The sequence below is a fragment of the Haemaphysalis longicornis genome, unplaced genomic scaffold (genome assembly GCF_048455015.1).
Source record: "Haemaphysalis longicornis isolate Haplotype H1 unplaced genomic scaffold, Haemaphysalis longicornis Haplotype H1 scaffold_14, whole genome shotgun sequence".
NCBI classification, from domain to species: Eukaryota; Metazoa; Arthropoda; class Arachnida; order Ixodida; family Ixodidae; genus Haemaphysalis; species Haemaphysalis longicornis.
In genome coordinates, this window is record NW_027526245.1 from 53,192,579 (window position 1) to 53,209,118 (window position 16,540).

At 50.4% G+C, this 16,540-nt stretch overlaps 1 pseudogene; it reads left to right on the plus strand.

The window, feature by feature from the left end:
• LOC144164906 (uncharacterized) overlaps positions 1 to 1,892 on the plus strand; it is a 41,623-nt pseudogene extending 39,731 nt beyond the window's left edge.
• Positions 1,893 to 16,540: the final 14,648 nt, after the last annotated feature.

The following is a 16,540-nucleotide window of genomic DNA, read 5'->3' on the forward strand; positions in this document are numbered from 1 at the left end:
CAGAATCACGGCAGCACACCCGTTCTCTGTAGTAGGCCTGGATTTCTGTGGACCACTCTACGGGCGTGGAAAAGCTCCTCCGGCAAAAGCCTACATTTTATTATTTTCATGTGCTGTCATTCGTGCCATACATTTGGAGCTGACGTCGGATATGACAGCGGCTACCACGCTAATTGCTTTCCGTCGGTTCGTGTCAAGACGCGGCATACCGAACACTGTTTACTCTGACAACGCTCAGTCGTTTCATAGTTGCGCTCGAGCATTTAAGGCCGCTGCGTCAGCCCTTCAAGAATATGCCACTGGGCTCAATGTGCACATGAAATTCATCGTTGAGCGATCCCCTTGGTGGGGTGGCTGGTGGGAGCGTCTCATTCGCTCCACCAAGGACGTTCTCAAGCGTTACCTTGGGCGCAGTAGCCTTACTGCCGAAGCTCTGTCCACCACCCTTTGCGAAATGGAAGCTGTTAATTATAGCCGACCTCTAACCTACGTCGAAGACCACCCCGATGAAGAAGTGCCACTTACACCTTCCCACTTCCTGACAGGTAGGCGTGCGCTCTGCATGCCCCAAGAGTTAGCGGTGACCGAGACGTCGTCAACCCCAGCTGACCTACGGCGACGAGCACGGTACCATCAAAGGCTGACGGCTGAGTTGTGGCGCAGATGGAGGAACGCATACTTGCTGTTACTGCGTTCGGCTCACAGCTGTCCCCAGGCTACTTCACCGCAGGTGAAGGTGGGCGACGTCGTTATAGTGCATGGCGACAACGCTCCGCCAATGCAGTGGAAACTGGGACGAGTGACAATGCTGTACCACGGCGTCGACGGCGTCGCTAGAGCGTGCTCGGTGCGGACAGCAACGGGTCACGTGATAAACCGTCCAGTTCAAAAACTTTACCTATTAGAATCAGCCGCCTAATCAACTTTGGCCCGCGGGAGGATGTAGAAAAGAAGGACGAAGCGGGCGTGAGCACGCGCCAGGATCATCATCGGGAGTTTTCGAGGACAGCCAATAAAGAAACACGTATCGCTCCGTCTAGGGCTCTGGGCCATGACTCGCGGTAGCTTCCGCGACAGGGGCAACGCGGTCGGAATGGTGTGCCCACCGAGGAGGGAGGGGCAAAATGTTGCGTGAATTTGACTCGGGCGGTCCTCCGCAGGCGGCTGCCGTGTATACGGGCCGGAGTGAGAGGCAGGCAACACAAACGCCACCGTCCAACAAGCAATGGCAGGGTTTATTGTCCGAACCCCAGTACCCCTTCTTTTCGCTCCGATGTGGCGGCGGCCGGAGCCGTTCGGCTCGTGATGGGCTCGCCCGCGTATGAAGTTCGCCTGCAAAGGGAAGAGGGATTACCTTGCAACCGATTTCCTCGCTGTCCCGGACCGGACTGCCCCGGCGCGCGCGCCGTCCTTCCTCCCGCCCGGCCGTACGGCTCGTGACGTCACCACGTTCTCCCCCGCGCCCCATTGGGCCGTCTGGATTCACGTGGTGCGTGACGTGGAGGTGACGACGTTGCCTCCGGGCGAGGAGCAATTGCCCCTCCGTGCCCGTGCCGGTGGGTGCGGCTTTTCGCTGCTACCCTTTCTACACTCCCCCTCACTTAAAACTGTCACCACCCCGGTTTCAAGATGGTGTCCGAATCCAAGATGGCTTGCGTTCTAACCACCTTAGGCTAAGCGGTTTCGCCTACCTTTCATTCCGCCTCCAGCTCCTCCAAGAGCTTCTGGAGGCGGGCTGCGTGCTCGTCCGTGGCGTCGGGCTCCCCGCACCCCAGGTCATCATGTCGGCGTCCCCATCGCTGGAGGCGTTTGCCTCCTCGTGCTGGGCAGGGGCCGGCTGCAGGACAGCCGCTTCGCAAGACGGCGACCCCTCCCAGAGCCTAAGCGCCTAGGGGTTAGGCCTGGCCGGCGGGGCCTCCGCCACCGGTGAGCGGCCTGGTCGGGCCGCTGGCACCCCTACCTCCTCGGTGGGCACACCCGGTCCGACCGCGTTGCCGCTGCCCGCACGGCACCCACGCTGGTAGGGTCACCTCCGTCCTCCAGGTCGGGCCGGTGCCCCGTGAGGGCCCGGTGCTTCGTCTCCGACACCAGCAGCACCCCGCAGTCGGAGCAGTAGGTGGCCAGCACGACGCGCCAGCACGACGGGCCAGGTAGTCGCGCGGCGTGTGGCCCTGAAGACCCCGGGGACGAGCTCGAGGGGCAGGCTCGGCTCAATGCGCAGCTGCGCCTTCCATGAAGCCGAGCTACTGTAGTCACGTGGGGGGCTACTTCCCTCCTGGGCCACCCACGTGGCCACGCTTCGCTTCTTTCGGGGCTCCCCGCTGCCCCCCGGGACCGACTGATGTCGAGTGTGCGGCGCCGGGTCGCGGAAGTTGCTGTCCCGCAGCGGATCGGCCGATGGTTGTCGCGTGGAGCACGTGGAGGGTACTCGGGCACCGCGGCTCTCCCAGTTCTGCTGCGGCGGGTACGACGGCGCCCCTGGTCGCGCTGCCTCGGCTACACGTGGCACCAGGCTGTCCCATGTGGCCGTTGGGGCGCCTCCGCCGCTGCCGGGCCTCTCCGTCCTCTCGAACCACGGCCGGTAACGCGCGTCCCGGCGGTGTTGACTGAAGTTGGCCCGCGTCCTTCTCCGTGGGCCACGCCAGTGCTGCCGCTGTTGCTGCTGGGTGGTGGTGTCGGTGCGTAGTTTTCCATGCTTCTGCTTCTAACTAACTAACTAAGTGGTTCGAGTGAAAAGGAAAGGAGATGCACTGGGGATATTATTGAGCCCAGCTGGGGGCTCACCTGCATACAACCCAGTGCGGGGGGGGAGGGGGAGGAGGGGTATATAAAGATTGGAGAGGAGAAAGGGAGTGATAAAAGGATAGGTAGGAGAAAGGGAGTGATAAAAGGATAGGTAGGCGAACCGCTCGGCTGCTGCTGCGAGACTGATCCCGCGGGTTGCGGGCTGGCCGCTTCTTGTCTTCCTTGGGAGGCGTTCGCCGCAAGGGGGCCACTTGGCCCGCGATTGGGTGGCTGACGTTGCAGGCTCCTCCCTTATTCCCCAGCCGCCCGAGTGCCGCTCAACTGCCGCGGGCGATTTCGCCGTCCCCGTCGGTGTTGTAGCGATGAGGGGCCGCTTCGTTAGGGGGTGCTTTCGCTTGGTCCTGCTCCTGCGATTTCTCGGTGCTGCTTGCCGTTTCTTCCATTTGGAAATACGGCTTGAGCTCCCCCACATGAATGGGACGAGTGATCCGACCGGCTTCGGCCTCTCGAAGCACGTTGTTAAGCCACTGGTCGGCGACTCTGGCTAGTTTCGGTTTCAAAATTGGGGCGATCCTAGCGGCAGGGTGCTGCGGCATGGCCCTCCGCTTTCCCTCAGAGTTTCTTTCTTTCCACACCGCGCATGCTTCCGTGCATCCTCACGCATGCGCAACAGCTCACCGGTGTCAATATTTTTTTCTTTCTTTCGGCGCGCAGGGCGGGCCAGTTCGGTGCGTGCGTAAGCGAGTCGGCGTGCGAAGGGTTGCGTGGGTTGCCTAAACGCCTCCACGGGCTGAAAGTTTCGCTGCATTATAAAATGTACTCGAATGTATTCTAAATATGGGGCAGCGGGGAAAGGAGCGTCACCAGTCCTGCGCAGATCTATCGTGCAGCAACACAGGGCGAAACAGTTCGGCCAAGTTTCTCGTCTTCTCCAAAGATGACAGGTAAGCAAATTAGCGTTGTACAAGTTATAGTATTTTCCAAAAAAGCCAACCGATGGCACTCTTCTGTTTTCAAAATACTTCGCGCATGTAACGTGAAGTTAATGAGACATGTCAGTAGTCTTGGCGTGGAAACTAATGTGCAAATATATCCCAGCCTTGCAGGTACGCAAAGTTTTAAAGGGGCCCTGAAAGGCATTTTGAGCACACTAAATGAACTAGCGCAATCGCTAGATTGGGTCGCCAACGCCACCTGTGCCAAGTATTACTCTTTTACGCGCAGCGGAAAGCTCACACTTTTGTTGCAAAGTTTGTCGCTTTTTTCTCACCCTTTCCTTCGTGTTTTTGGACGCCGCCATCTTCACATGTCTACATCATCGATTCCCAGATGTTCGTCATGAGCTAGACATCCTGCTATTGGGCGGCTTTTTCACGCACTTCCGGCAAAGAGATGAGTCGTCTGCTCAGCGTCGGCTCGCCGGCTGATCTGCCAGCGGAGTGCCGGAGTGCTTTGACATTTTACGACAAACGAAACAAGTGTAAACAAACGCTTAACCGTTTGTGTTGAATGCAACACGGCCATAACACGACGTGGATTTTATCTTACGTGAGTACGTACCATAAAGAAAGTCCCGTGGCACTTCTTTGGTGCAATCGCAGAGAACGCCCTGAGCCGAATGCCCGGGTTCGACGCGTACATTTTATTCAACTTCAAAACAATCCAGAGATGCGTTTCGAACGAACGCAACGTCACAACATGCGTTGCAAGTCTGAACCGCGATTGACAGACGATGAGTTGCCTCCTCCTGCCCGTCGTAAATTCGGCACTCACCTCACACCCGGTTTGCGGGGACGAGCAGCAAGTCACAACTCTGGCGCGCAAGCGAGAAGGCTTTTAGCCAGGCACACTGCACATACCCCATGCGAGGTTGAGTGGTACGTCGTTCGAGAAAGATAATCCAGACCATGGGAAGCACTATCCACCCGCAGAAGTACAATGTCGCATTTCATCGCGAAACGAACGCGTCCACAACACACAGGAGGCGATGCACACACACACACACACACAGCTTCGGTCGCTGCATTGGCTTAGCTGCAAGCTTCGTTCGGACAATCAGCGATGCTACGACGATACAGAGCTGCGTGAGGACGACGTGCTAACCACTTCACGTATTTAAAAACACAGGGGCAAAGAACTAGGTTCATCGGAAGCAAAAAATCTTTCCTCCATTATACTGCCTGAAATATACTGGCTAGTGTGCCGAGGGCGGGCTCCAGGCGGGCGCCGGGAGCGATGTACGCGGCCGTCTGCCGCTTGGGGCGCTGCCGTGCGGGAGTGTGCGCGTTCATCCGGCCCGAGCAGATCGCGCGGTTACCTCCGAGCTGCGTAGCAGACGGCAGCGGCAGAACTTTCCATTCCCGCTTGCGACGAAAGCGAGCGAAAGCGACGGGAATTCTGTCGCGCAACCAAAATTTGTCCCGAACATTCGACAAAAACGATCGTCGCGCGACAAAGCGACGGAATTCCTGCCGCTCTCACTCTCTTTCGTCGCAAGTGCGAACGGGCCTTTATGCGCAATCTCCGCCCCACATAAAACAAGCTCTTGCTTGTCGCCTGAGCATACGGTTGATATCTGACTACGTTACACTGTGCTTGCCAGTGTATTTAAACGATGTCACTAGGTTTGAAACGTACGCGCTCGGCGTGCAGCTTTGTAAACGCAAGCGGTTTCACATACGCACGCTATTTTGCTGCTAATAGAGTTTTAGTACAGCGCTTGTGGCCTTTGCATACGCTAAACGCTAAATTTTTGCGTCCCGCTACGTGACACCGCGATGGGAGTTTTATTAGAGCGTCTCATCAGTTTTGCGTAGCGACACACTAATGCATACGGCGCCATCTGTCAAATGTTTTCCGAAATGTTTCGCCGGCTGATCTGCTAGCGGAGTGCCGGAGTGTTTGGACATTTTACGACTATCCAAACAAGTGCAAACAAACGCTTTCCCGTCAGTGTTGAATGCAACACATGGGTGCAGCTTGTCAGAACACGGGTTCTCGCTGATCGAGTGCAGCGTTGGTTTGCTCTTCGCCTTCACGTTCATCGCCGCTGATAAAGCGATCCGATCCGGCGCGTTTTGTGCACGGGTTCTGTGTCGGTTGAAAATGTCTTTTTTCACGTGCCGCCGGTAGTAGGAATTACAACCACCGCAAAATAACTCCCGGCACCAGCGGGGCCACATCTGAGACCGCGCTTTTTGGATAAACAGTGCGCGGTGCACCAAAGGGAACGAGCGCACGACTCTCCCCACGCGGCTGCGAGTTCGCCGCCGATACCAACTGCAGCTACGTGCACCGCGAAAGGGCAAGGCCAGGCCGCACACATGCGGCCAGGTCATTCGTTCGCTTTTCCAGCCTGTGTCCATGGTGTCTACAGAGATGAAAAAGCCGAAAGAGCTGGCCCGTAGCAGACGGCAGTCTGTGGGAGCGCAATAGCGGAAGTACGTCACCGCTGAGGAGCGGAGCATCATGGGAGGGGAGGCCAACAGCAAAGAAACAGTTGAAAGGAGGAGGAAATACGGCGCGACGATAATTCGCGGTTTTTGATTTACGATTTCTCAGCTAATACTCATCGCTTTAACAAAATTCTTGCAGGAGGAGATTGCTAATACATTGCTTTATTTGGTTAAATGTACATCCATGCATCGGCGGAAGGCATTTCAGGACCCCTTTAATAGAAGTAAGCGTGCGTTCGGCGCGCACACTCTTGCTCGTAAGGCGAATTTGAGGCGGCATTGCCGTTGATGATGGTAAGTGTTTAATGGCGCAAGACCAACGAGGGCAAACAGCGCCAGAGACAAGGTTATTTAATGAAGTGAAGCCGTTAGCACAAAAAGGTAGGTTAAAAAAAACGTGTCAAGCGAACAAGTAAAATCAATTAAAGATAATGGTGATGGCTGGTGTATAGGGCCAGTTTGATTATGCGTGATAGGAAATGAGGTTTAAAAACTTGACTTCTGACAAATACTCAAACACACGTTTCACGGAAACAATGGCATCGTCACCTAGAAAAAACGATGGATGTAGGGGAATATGTTGTCTATAGAGTTCTCTGAAGTGTTTGTGTCGTGTTGTGTGAAGTGCTTTGCATGTGATTAGTATGTGCACTACGGATAGGGCCTCTCCGCATCTGCCGCACTGGGGTCTAGAAGATCCCGTCAGCAGATACGAGTGCGTTGCATGGGTGTGCCCTATCCGCAGCCTACTCAAGGCGACTTCCGTGTGTCTGTTGTGTGAGTCAGCTGTGTACCGTCCCAAGTGTGCCTTTATTACATGTAGTTTGTCTGTCTGTTCGTCCCAGTGTGTTTGCCATGTTCTGCGCAGGTGTTGTCTTATGTGTGACTTGAGGTCTGTGTAGGGTATCGTTGTAATGTCTACAGTGTTCCTGAGTGCAGCAGCAGTGGCCCTCTCACCTGCCAACTCATTCCCAGCGATCCCTGCGTGTCCTGGGACCCAGCAGAGGACCAGCTCATGCTTTTGTGCATACACGGACATGATAGTGTTGAATACAAGATTAACTATGTGGTTTTTGGGGGGCTTGTGCGATGACAGTGCGCGAACAACACTCAAAGAATCTGTATAGATGATGGAATTGGGAATTTGATTTTCAAGAATGTGTCGTACAATCAGTAAAATTCCATACGCTTCTACTGAAAAAATTGTTGTGTGCACGCTCATGGTTCTTGCTGCATTGAAGTTTGGACCATGAGCAGCGCACGACACCGTAGTGGAGGTTTTAGAAGCGTCACTATAAAATTCTGCACATGTGTATTTAAACTCCAAAGACAGAAAGTGCTGCAGTATTGCACCTCGTGGTACACGATTTTTGTGAAGTCTCATTAAAGAAAGGTCGCACGACACAGGGCGAACTTGCCAAGGTGGTAAACTGTTAGTAAAGGATGACCTGTACACATTTAAAACAAAGCACTGAGATCCGAGGCTCGCTCTCTCACTCTAAGTGAAAAGGACAAAAGAACGGATGGGCGATTTACAAAGAGCAGAGATGTTGACGTATCATTAAAGACAGGATAAAAAGGATAATTATTCAGCGACGAAATTTTAAAAGCATAAAGCAAGTCCATGTACGTTCGTTGGTTCTCAAGGCTCCACTTATCACACTCGACATAAAGACTCTCGGCAGGGCTAGTGCAAAAAGCACCCGAAGCAAGACGAAGGCCCAAGTGTAGCACTGGGTCCAGAATTCGCAAGGCTGTCTTAGTCGCCGACCCATACACCACACTGCCATAGTCTAAACGAGACCCAACCAAAGCAGTATACAAGCGAAGCAGTAGTTCTTTGTCGGAACCGTAGGATTGGTGGGAGAGAACCTTAAGTATATTCATTGTTTTGAGACATTTATTTTTACGTTCCTTGATGTGGGGAATGAATGTGAGTTTGTGGTCAAAAACAGCACCTAAGAACTTGTGCTCCTTGTTCACAGGAAGCGACACGCCATTAAGATGAATGTCTGGGTCTCGATGGACCCCGCGCTTCCTGGAGAACACAACGCAGGAGCTTTTTACAGGATTCAATTTAAAACCATTCTTGTCTGCCCAGCCGGCAAGTTTCTTAACACGAAGCTGGACTTGATGTTCGCAGATTGACATATTGCATGATTTATAAGATATCTGGACGTCATCTACATACATGGTATAAGAGATTGTAGGTGGCAGTGCCTTACCAAGAGAGTTCATTTTTACTATGAAGAGAGTGCAGCTCAACACGCCACCTTGATGATGATGATGGTTCGTGTTTAATGGCGCAAGGCCGACGAGGGCAAAGAGCGCCAGAGAAGTTATATAATGAAAAGAAGTGATTACCACAAAGGATAGGTATAAAAAGAGTAAACTGGACATAGTAAGATCGATAAAGATAATGGTGATGGCTGGTGTATAGGGCCAGATTTGATTATGCATGATAGAAGATGAGGTTTAAAAACTTAACATCAGACAAATACTTAAACACGCGTTTCACAGAAATCATGGCATCGTCACCCAGAAACAACGATGGGTGTAGGGGAATATGTTGTCTGTAGAGTTCTCTGAAGTGTTTGTGTCGTGTTGTGTCAAGTGCCTTGCATTGTATGAGTATGTGGACTACGGATAGGCCCTCCCCACACCTGCTACACAGGGGTCTTGGAGATCCCGTGAGCAGGTGCGAGTGCGTTACATGCGTATGGCCTATCCGTAACCTAGCTAAGGTAACTTCAATGTGCCTGTTGTGTGAGTCAGTAGTGTATTGTCCCAAGTGTGGTTTTATTACGTGTAGTTTGTTGTCTGTCTGTTCGCTCCAGTCTGCTTGCCAAGTTTTACGGAGTTGTTGTCTTATGTGTGGCTTGAGGTCTGTGTAAGGTAGTGTTGCCATGTCGACTGTGTTTCGGAGTGCAGCATTGGCGGCCATTTCATCCGCCACTTCATTACCGCCAATGCCAGAGTGGCCTGGCACCCAACACACAGTCACCCCAAGGTTTGAAGAATAAGCTACCATAATCGTTTTGAAGACAAGATTAATGACATGGTTTTTTGATGACTTTCCGGATGATAATGCACGGACGACGCTCAACGAATCTGTATAAATGACGGATGTAGGAATATGATGTTCAACTATGTGACTTACAACCAGAAATATGCCATATGCCTCTGCCGTAAAAATACTTGTATTAACATTCATTGTTCTACATGCTTCAAAATTGGGCCCATGCGCAGCACAAGACACCGCAGTGGACGTTTTAGATGCATCGCTGAAAAACTCTGCAGCTCTGTATTTATGCTGGAGATGCATGAAATACTGCAAAATCCCACTTCTTGGTGTCCTGTTCTTATTGTATTGTACGAAAGAGAAGTCACATGCCACAGGACGAAGATGCCATGGTGCTACAAGATCAGTGTGAGATGATTTGAATGTGTCTAAGAGGGAGACGTCATGAATAGTCACCTCGTCCCTCACTCTCTGCGAGAAAGGAACAGCAATGGATGGGCGGTTTAAAAAGAGTTTAGTTGTGGACGTATCATTAAAAACTGGTTTAAAGGGATGGTTATTCATTGATGAGATTTTGGAGGCATATAAAAGGTCAACATAAGTTCGCTGGTACGCTAAGCACCATTTGTCGCACTCTGCATAAAGACTGTGGACAGGACTGGTACGGAACGCCCCACAAGACAGGCGAAGCCCCAAGTGAAGCACTGGGTCGAGCATTTTAAGTGCTGTTTTTGTGGCTGACCCATACACAACGCTTCCGTAGTCCAACCGTGACCCCACCAACGCGGCATAAAGTCGAAGCAGGAGTTGTTTGTCTGCACCATACGATTGGTGAGACAGGACTTTTAGAATATTAATTGTTTTTAGGCATTTTTGTTTAAGTCGTTTTATGTGGGGTATGAATGAGAGTTTCTCGTCGAACACCACACCCAAAAACTTGTGCTCTCTTTTGACTAGAATCGAGTCACCAAAGAGTTTTAAGTCGGGATTGGGCAAGATGCCCCGCCTTTTTGAGAATACAACGCAGGTACTTTCAGAAGGATTAAGTTTAAACCCATTTTCATCTGCCCAGCGAGAAAGTTTATTTACCCCAAGCTGGACCTGACGTTCACAAATGGATATGTTACATGATTTGAAAGATATTTGAACGTCATCTACATACATCAAGCAGGATATGGTTGGCGGCAGTGCCTTTCGGAGAGAGTTCATCTTAACTATAAACAAGGTGCAGCTCAATACGCCACCTTGAGGCACGCCATTCTCCTGCACGTGAACGTTTGAAAGTGCCGAACCGACCCTCACACGAAATGTTCGCTCAGACAGGTAACTTGAAAGAGTATTCAGCATGTTACCTGTCACACCATAGGATTTTAGGTCTGCAAGAATGCCATAACGCCATGCCGTATCATAAGCTTTCTCGATATCAAAAAATACGGTCATGCAGTACTGTCTGTGTATAAAGGCATCCTTATTGTAAGATTCCAGTGCAACTAATTGATCGTTAGTGGATCGCCCTGCCCGGAAGCCTGCCTGGCAGCTCTCGAGAAGACCATTGTACTCAAGAAAGTACACGAGCCTACGGTTTATCATCTTCTCGAGGAGCTTGCACAGGCAGCTTGTCAAAGCAATGGGCCGGTAACTGGAAGGAGAGGAAGAGTCCTTCCCTTCTTTTAGGAAAGCCACTACTATGGCCTCCCTCCAAGAGCGAGGAATGTGCCCCGAAAGCCAAATCTTGTTATATAGGTGGAGGAGTGTTAGAAGAGTGTCTGAGTGTAGGTGCTGTATCATTGTATATGTGATGTTGTCTGGGCCAGGAGCTGAGGGTTTACAAGCGCTCAGAGCGGTCCTCAGCTCATGAAGTGAAAACTCCGAGTTATAAGAGGAGGTTGACTTATCATTATCACGTAAAGACTTCTTTTCAGCCAATTGTTTGTGTTTCATGAAAGTGCTAGTGTAGTGTGCTGAACTGGACACGTGTTGGAAGTGTTGTGCGAGTGTGTTAGCCTGGTCTTCCAGTTTGTCCCCTGTTGTACTGACCAGGGGCAGGCTGTGTGTCTGTTGTCCTTTTAGTTTGCGTATTCGTGTCCAGACTTTGCGAGAGTCAGTGTAAGAGTTTATGGATGTTACGAATGAGCGCCAACTCTCTCGTTTTGCCTCACGGCGCACACGTTTTCCCATCGCCTTAGCCCTTTTGAACAATAAAAGGTTTCCCGACGTGGGGTACCGACGAAGGATACCCCACGCCTTGTTCTGGGCCTCTCGCGCCCGCCTACAGTCCTCATTCCACCACGGCCTCCGCTGGTTGCGCGGGGCACCAGAGGCGTGGGGAATGGACTTTTCGGCAGCGTCGAGGATGCGCGCCGTGAGGACTTCGGTAGCTTCTTCAACGTGTAGGTGTCCTATGGATGTGTGGTGTAGTTTGGATGTCTCTGTAAATGTATTCCTGTTAGCTCGTGCTTCTTTGAACCTATTATAGGAAGATGAACTGCTTGGGCCTTTACCTATATCTGTAAGTGAGGTGGGGAAGTGGTCACTGCCATATATGTCAGTTCCCACACCCCACTCGAGAAGAGGAAAGAGAACTGCAGAGCCAATAGCCAAGTCAAGACATGAGTATGTGTTGTGTCCTTTGTTATGATATGTAGGCTGTTTATTGCTGAAAAGGCATGCTCCAGAAGATGTAAGAAACCTCTCTATCAGGCGACCCCGGGCATCCGTACGAGAAGAGCCCCAGAGAGAATTGTGAGCATTAAGGTCGCCTGTTAGAATGTACGGTTCAGGCAGCTGGTCAACCAGCGCCTCGAAGTCAGAGCTCAAAAGTGTAACGTCAGGAGGAATGTATAAGGAGCATACCGTTATCAACCTATTCAATATTATTAAGCGTATTGCTACAGCCTGAAGGACGGAATTCAAGGTGACAGGGTGGCATGCTAAGGATTTCCGGACGATTATGGCCACACCGCCAGAAGAGTGTGTGCAGCCATCCCTGTCTTTCCTGTATACCCGGTAACTATTCAAGAAATTTTTGTGTTTAGAATTCAAATGTGTTTCCTGAACACACATTACACTTGGCTGATTGGTATGCAGAATCTCATACACGTCGTCAAGATTACTCAGAAGGCCTCTGCAGTTCCATTGAACAATATTTTCTCTTCCCATTACTTAGTGGAGAGCTACTGGAGTGTATATGTTTATGTGTCCTCTTTCGGGGCTGTGACTCGTGATGATGATAATTGGGTTTTACTGGCGCAAGGCCGACTATGGGCAAGGAGCGCCAAAAAGAAGTTACTGAATTGTGATGAGACCGTAAATACTAGAATATGTGACTAAAAGACAATAAAGTGATGCAAAACAAGACAATGGAGATGGCTGGTGTATAGGGCCAGGATGATTACACGTGATATGACAAGAGCTGCAGAAAGTTCACCTCAGCTAAAAACTTAAAAACATGCTAAATAGGAAACATTGGTTCGTCGGCTAAAAAATATGATGGGTGCAAAGGAATGTGTCGTCTGTATAATTCAGGGAAATGTTTGTGTCGTGTTGTGTCAAGTGCTCTGCATGTGATTAGTATGTGGGCTACGGATAGGCCCTTTCCACACCTGCTACACGTGGGTCCCGAAGTTCCAGTGAGCAGGTGGGAGTGCGTCGCATGTGTGTGGCCTATGCGCAGCCTAGCCAGGGCGACTTCAGTGTATCTGTTGTGTGAGTCAGTTATGTAGCGTCCTAGTTGTGGTTTTATTACGTGTAGTTTGTTGTCTGTTTGTTGACTCCAGTGTAGTCGCCATGTGTTACGAAGCTGTCGTCTGATGTGTGTCTTTAGGTCGGTGTAAGGTACTGTTGTTATGTCAACTGTGGTCATGAGAGCAGCAGCACTAGCCATTTGATGATGATGATGATGGTTAGTGTTTAATGGCGCAAGGCCAACGAGGGCAAAGAGCGCCAGAGAAGACGTTATTTAATGGAGAAGTGATTACCATACAAAGGTAGGTATAAAAAAGAAGAAAAAAAAAGTGTAAACCGAACATAGTAAAATCAATTATAGAAAATGGTGACGGCTGGTGTATAGGGCCAGATTTGATTATGCGTGATAGGAAATGAGGTTTAAAAACTTGACGTCTAACAAATACTCAAACACACGTTTCACAGAAACAATGGCATCGTCACCTAGAAAAAATGATGGATGTAGGGGAATATGTTGTCTGTAGAGTTCTCTGAAGTGTTTGTGTCGTGTTGTGTGAAGTGCCTTGCATGTGATTAGTATGTGCACTACGGATAGGGCCTCTCCGCACCTGCTGCACTGGGGTCTAGAAGATCCCGTCAGCAGATGCGAGTGCGTCGCATGGGTGTGCCCTATCCGCAGCCTTGCCAAGGCGACTTCTGTGTGTCTGTTGTGTGAGTCAGTTGTGTACCGTCCCAAGTGTGGCTTTATTACGTGTAGTTTGTTGTCTGTCTGTTCGTTCCAGTGTGTTTGCCATGTTCTGCGCAGGTGTTGTTTTATGTGAGGCTTGAGGTCTGTATATGGTACGCTTGTTATGTCGACAGTGTTCCTGAGTGCAGCAGCAGCTGCCCTCTCGTCTGCCAACTCGTTTCCAGAGATCCCAGCGTGTCCTGGGACCCAGCAGAGGAGCAGCTGATGCTTCTGCGCATACACATACATGATAGATTTAAATACAAGATTAACTATGTGGTTTTTGGGGGGTGTATGCGATGACAGTGCGCGAACAACACTCAAGGAATCTGTGTAGATGATAGACTTTGGAATTTGATTTTCAAGTATGTGTCGTACAATCAATAAAATTCCATATGCTTCTGCTGAGAAAATTGTTGTGTGGACGCTCATGGTTCTGGCTGCACTGAAATTCGGACCATGAGCAGCGCAGGAGACCATAGTGGAGGTTTTAGACGCGTCACTGTAAAATTCTGCAAGTGGGTATTTAAACTGCAGAGACAGAAAGTGCTGCAGTATAGCAGCTCGCGGTACCCGATTTTTGTCAAGTTTCATAAAAGAAAGGTCAGAGGAAACAGGACGAACTTTCCAAGGAGGTAAAATGTCTGAAAAGGATGATCTGTACACGTCTAAAAACGAAGCGCTCAGATCCGAGGCTCGCTCTCTCACTCGAAGTGAAAAGGGCAAAGGAACGGATGGGCGATTTACAAAAAGCAGAGATGTGGATGTGTCGTTAAAGACAGGATAAAAAGGATGGTTATTCAGCGATGAAATTTTAAACGCATAAAGTAAGTCCATGTACGTCCGTTGGTTCTCAAGGCTCCACTTATTACACTCGGCATACAGACTCTCGACAGGGCTCGTGCGAAAAGCACCCGACGCAAGCCGTAGCCCCAAGTGTAGCACTGGGTCAAGCATTCGCAACGCTGTTTTGGACGCCGACCCATATACCACACTACCATAGTCTAAACGAGACCCAACCAAAGCAGTATAGAGCCGTAGTAGGAGTTCTTTGTCGGAACCATACGATTGATGGGAGAGAACCTTAAGTATATTCATTGTTTTCAGACATTTATGTTTAAGTTTCTTGATGTGTGGAATGAATGTGAGTTTCTGGTCAAACACAACACCTAAGAACTTGTGCTCCTTGTTCACAGGAAGCGACACGCCATTCAGAGTAATGTCTGGGTCCGGATGGACCCCGCGCTTCCTGGAGAACACAACGCAGGAGCTTTTTGCAGGATTCAATTTAAACCCATTCTTGTCTGCCCAGCCGGCAAGCTTCTTGACACCAAGCTGGACTTGACGTTCGCATATTGACATATTACATGATTTAAAAGATATTTGCACGTCGTCTACATACATAGAATAAGAGATTGTTGGTGGCAGTGCCTTTCCAAGAGAGTTCATCTTTACGATAAAGAGAGTGCAACTCAACACGCCTCCTTGCGGCACGCCATTTTCTTGGACGTGAACCTTTGAAAGTGCACAACCAACTCTTACTCTGAGCGCTCTGTCCGACAAATAACTAACAAGGGTGTTCAACATATTACCCGAAACACCGAATGACCTGAGATCACTAAGGATCCCATAACGCCAAGCGGTGTCGTAGGCCTTCTCGAGGTCGAAAAAGACAGTTAAGCAGTACTGCTTATGCACGAAGGCATCCTTGATGTATGAGTCAAGTGCAACCAGTTGATCGTTCGTCGATCGCCCCACCCTAAAGCCTGCCTGGCAGCTCTCGAGAAGACCATTGTACTCGAGGAAGTACACAAGCCTGCGATTGATCATCTTCTCGAAGAGCTTGCACAGGCAGCTCGTCAGGGCTATTGGACGGTAACTTGAGGGGGACGACGGGTCCTTTCCCTCCTTCAAGAAAGCCACTACAATGGCCTCCCTCCAAGAGTGTGGAATGTGCCCCGAAAGCCATATTTTATTATATAGATGTAGAAGTGCTTCAAGTGTGTCTGCGTGTAGATGTTGTATCATTGTGTATGTAATGTTGTCTGGGCCTGGAGCTGAGGGTTTACACGTGCTCAGAGCAGCCCTCAGCTCATGTAGTGAAAACAGAGAGTTGTAAGAAGTCTGTGATTTGTTGTTGTCGTGTAGGGACTTCTTTTCACAAGAGGCTTTATACTTCAGGAAAGTGTTCGTGTAGTGTGCTGAACTGGACACGTGTTGGAAGTGTTGTGCGAGTGTGTCAGCCTGGTCTTCCAGTGTGTCCCCTGTTGTACTGACCAGGGGCAGGCTGTGTGTATGTTGTCCTTTGAGTTTGCGTATACGTGTCCATACCTTGCGTGTGTCTGTGTATGAGTTTATAGATGTTATGAATGAGCGCCAACTCTCTCGTTTTGCCTCACGGCGCACACGTTTTCCTAACGCCTTGGCCCGTTTGAACAAAATGAGGTTACCCGACGTGGGGTACCGACGAAGGACACCCCACGCCTTGTTCTGGGCCTCTCGCGCCCGCCTACAGTCCTCATTCCACCACGGCCTCCGCTGGTTGCGCGGGGCACCAGAGGCGTGGGGAATAGACTTTTCGGCGGCGTCGAGGATGTGCGCCGTGAGGAGTTGTGCGGCTTCATCTACGTGTAGGTGTGCTATGGATGTGTGGTGTAGTTTCGATGTCTCTGTAAATGTGTTCCAGTTAGCTCGTGCTTCATTGAACCTATTATGGGAAGATGAACTGCTTGGGCCTTTACCTATATATCTAAGTGAGGTGGGGAAGTGGTCACTACCATATGGGTCTGTTCCCACACCCCACTCGAGAAGAGGAAAGAGAACTGCGGAGCCAATAGCCAAGTCAAGACATGAGTATGTGTTGTGTCCTATGTTATGATATGTAGGCTGTTTATTGTTGAAAAGGCA